Genomic DNA, 4502 nt, shown 5'->3' with positions numbered 1-4502 from the left:
ATATATATATATATATATATATATATATATATATATATATATATATATATATATATATATAATGTGTGTGCATTTTACGAATCCACCAGTCCAATAACAATGTTATAAGATAAAAGTCGTTATAAGATAACGTCATAAGATTAAAGGTTAGAGAGACTGGATTTGCAGTTTATGCGATAAGATCTATTATTATTTCCGTTTTTTCTTGAAGGAAACTGTTATACTTTAACCAACAGTAAGAATTGAAGAGGCAAATAAGGAATACAGCACGAATGCTTAGTGCTATTAAATACTAATATTACTTTTATATAATATTAATATGATAGTGGGAGGATAATTATGTCCAGCATGTCAAACACACGTATCGAAATTTTTCTTCGATTAACGTACGCGGCGCATCTACCTTTCATACTTAGACCGATCCTTGAGTCCCAATTTTACATATATACGGTGGGCCATTTTACGGGATCTACTTAAATTTCCCCATAGGTAAGCCAGATATAGAAAAATAGTTAAGACAAAACTTGTTCAAGACAATGGGGGTCATCTTTCTCAATAAATGAATTTGACCTTGAGGTCAAATTTCAAGGTCATTTGGAGGTAATAGTGATTTTTTTAAATGGGACCGCCTACTTTTGATACCGGATTCGAAGAGAGCGGGAAATTTTACGTCAGAAATGATATTTTTAAATTTTTTATTTTGATCTTCAGAAGGACAAATCAAGGTTTTAAAAGCGTTCAGAAGCTGTTTGTTTAAATGCGATTATCTTACTTTTAGCATTACCCATAAACAACGACGTGGACGTAGTAAGTTCTGTTTCCTTTGGGGTACTTGATTATCGTGAGTTCCCTTGCCTCTCACGTTTGGGGTGCTTGTTACCGTGAGTCCCCTTGCCTCTCACGTTTGGGATGCTTGTTTACCGTGAGTCCCCTTGCCTCTCACATTTGGGATGCTTGTTTACTGTTTACTTGTTTACTGTTTACTGTTTACTTGTTTACTTGTTTACTGTTTACAATTATCAACTGTTGCAATAGGCACTTATGCAATAGACACTTATGCAATAGGCATTATGTTCGTATTCTTTTACTTATTTTAATGACGGTAATGAACAAGATTGCATTTGCCTCGATTCGATGCTTTCAATTCCCCAAGAAGTTATTTCTTCTATTTTCCAAGAAGTTATTTTTTCCGATTCTCTTACATCTAGTATTTTTCCTCAGCAATCGTTTAGAAGCAAAACGCGCTACACTCAGGAAGTCTTTAGATATTATAAATGTAGTTGTTGGTTATCTTTATCGAGTGTAAAACAATAATTAACATTCATATATGTAAACTACTGATATAAAAAGATAATATATTCACAAGGTGAAGCAAAACGCTCTACATAGTTTCGTACAGTCGACACAGTTTATACGGGGTGTCTCAGACCTTTATAATCATACTTTGTGAGAACGTCGAACGGATTGAGGTGAGCAAGAAAATCCTGTGCCGTTTTGCGATATTCGCAATAATAGTCGAGATATTAATTAAAAAAGATTGGTGAATGATCACGCGCAATATGGTAGATGAGCTGCAATGGCGCCGTCTGTCGTTGCATATTTATATATTAAATCAAACTGAACAAAAAAGTCTTTTACCATTTTGTAAATTACCATATAGATTTTTAGATATTAATTAAAGAAAATTTATGCATTATAGTATACAATCAAATATGTAATAATTTCCTTTAATATTTAAAAATCTATGTGGTCATTTGCAAAATGGTAGAGGACTTTTTTGTTCAGTTTGACTTAATATATAAGTATACAACGGCAGACGGTCCCACTGCAGCTCATCTACCATATCGCGCGTGATCATTTACCAATCTTTTTTAATTAATATCTCGACTATTATTGTGAATATCGCAAAACGGCATAAGACTTTTTTGCTCACCTCAATCCGTTCTACGTTTTCATCATGGAGGTTCGGGACACCCTGTATACACATTAAAAATAGGACTTTATGATTTAATTTATGGATCCAGACAGCACAAAGACGTTTTAAAAACGTATTAAAAACGTACGTACTGGACGATTTGTACGTCCATTTCAGATCCACAAATATTTTAATAACACGTTGTTACTTTTATGGATGTTCAAAAGACATCCGAATTAAGGATTCACTGGACTAAAACTGGACGTTCTTAGAACGAAAATAAAATGTTTGTAATTTTGAATATTGAATGTTCCTAACCACCAAAAAAATATTTAAAAAACATTTGCAAAAGCATTTTTAAAAACATTAAAAATAATATCCAGACAGTACAAAATATTTAAAAATATTTACAAAATATTTATAAGATTTATTTAAATATTTTGTAAATATTTATCAAAATATTTCATAAATATTGTTATGATCTTAGCTTCAATAGATCATAAATATTTATCATAAATATTTACATTTATATGTTCTTTTCTCTTTTCTGAACTTTTCTTAAATTTTTAAAATATATATGTTCTTAGTTTTCGCTTTATATTATTTCACACATTACTTAATTCAAGTTAAATTTTACTTCAAAAATTTGCTTACCATTGTCGAGATTTGAACAACCTGAGACTTTTGGTTCTTGAGTCATTCACCTTATCTACTGCGCCACTATCATTATCACTGAGAGACGCTTTGTATTGTATACATATGGTATATTCATATACGAAAACAAATGACTTATTTAAAAGAACATAATAGAAATGTTTCAAATACAAAATGTATGTTTGAAAAGTATGTAAAAAGTATATTTAAAAAATATTTACTTGTTTCAAAAGTAAATAAAATACAAATAAATTATTTTGTAAATTTAAATAAATTGTTTTCTGATAATAAAAGAAACTCTAATTTGAAACACAAAAAAAATACTTTTAATATTAGAAAATAACTTATTTAGATTTATAAAATGATTTACTTGTACTTTATTTACTTTTAAAACAAGCAAATATTTACATAAACATAGTTTTTATATAAAAAAAACTAATTTTCTTCTTGTAAGGAAGTCATTTTTTTCTAGAAATTTATAATTTTACAGCTCACTTCATAAATTTAAAAAAATATTACTTTATATTTATTACATATTTTCTAAAATCTAACAAATACTTTTTTAAGTTAAGAAATTATATTTAACAAAATATATTTCTTTGATTGAATTTTTTCAGTATACATTACCAATTCAAATTTTGACTTTATTATTTTTTTATTAATTTAATAATTATAAATAACTACATTTATTTTTTATATATAAAAATTTATAAAAATTTATAAATATTTATAAAAATATTTACAAAATATTACTACAAATATTTATTTTTTGTTTACTATAAGTATTGTATAAAATATTTAGCCTATATTTTAATAATATCTTGAATAAAGATTTTGATACTTTTTTCTTTATGTACAGAAATATTTATAAAATATTTATGTAATATTTTAAAAAAATTATTCGACTTAAATATTTATGAATCTTTATCATAAATATTATGTGCTGGGTAAATCCAATTTTTTCATTAAAAAATGTCCTTGACGGATTGGAAAAATGTTATGTTTTTTTTTTTAATATTTAATGAATGTCAAACTTCTATTAAATATTAAAAAACGAAACATTTTTCAAACGTTAAAAAATGTTTTTCTTAATGAAAAATGGGAACATATCCCATTATTTTTAACGTTTTAAAAAATGTTTTATAAATGTCTTTAAAATGTTTTTAAATGTTTAAATGTTTTTATTGTTTTTCTAGTTTCTTATTAATAATGCAAATTGAGAAGTTAATTTGTTCGCAACTTTCAAAAACTCGTAATGATAACTTTTTCAATGGAACTAACCAATCACATCATCGTTTGACAGATACAATTGTTCTAATAGAGAAGATAAATTTAATCAATTGTTTAAATTCATTTGTGTTGGTGAAACTGGCTTATACTATTAATAAATGAATGCATATGCGAGCTCAACATATGTTCCTTAGAAATACATAACATGGACGTCTTTAAAACGTACAAAAGTATTTGTACATCTACTAATGTACGTAATTAAAACGTATTTTGTACATCCACTAATGTACGTAATTAAAACATCCATATTAGGTCGTCCATGGATGTTGGGACTAAATAAAAACCAAAATTGGACGTCCATTGGACGTGTGCTATCTGAGAATATTACAAGTATATTATCATTTGCATAACAATTACGAAAACATGACCTGTCGATAATTGAGTAAGATAATATACATATAACAACATATTTAAATAATTTAAAATAATAATTTAAAATAAACTGTAATGATTCATTTTATGTATGTGTTTTTATTTTTACATTTTATATATGTGTTTTTGTGTTTTAAATTCTCTCTAGTCAAGTATATGTTGACTACAGTTAACTGATTAAGTGCGCTTCGAGAACTTAGCATACCTTTTTTTAAAAGTCTTTATTTTTGTATTTAATGACCGGAACTATTTAAAATTGTTGCAAAAAGCT

At 26.7% G+C, this 4502-nt stretch overlaps 1 protein-coding gene across 2 annotated transcripts in view; it reads right to left on the bottom strand.

The window, feature by feature from the left end:
- Positions 1–4502, bottom strand: part of LOC116845399 (fatty-acid amide hydrolase 2-like) — a 21907-nt gene that overhangs the window by 12051 nt on the left and 5354 nt on the right. The window lies entirely within an intron of this gene.

This window comes from Odontomachus brunneus, unplaced genomic scaffold (genome assembly GCF_010583005.1).
Source record: "Odontomachus brunneus isolate Ranch 3 - 2012 unplaced genomic scaffold, Obru_v1 Obru_scaffold_051, whole genome shotgun sequence".
NCBI lineage: Eukaryota > Metazoa > Arthropoda > Insecta > Hymenoptera > Formicidae > Odontomachus > Odontomachus brunneus.
This window is presented reverse-complemented; position numbering and strand designations above follow the sequence as displayed.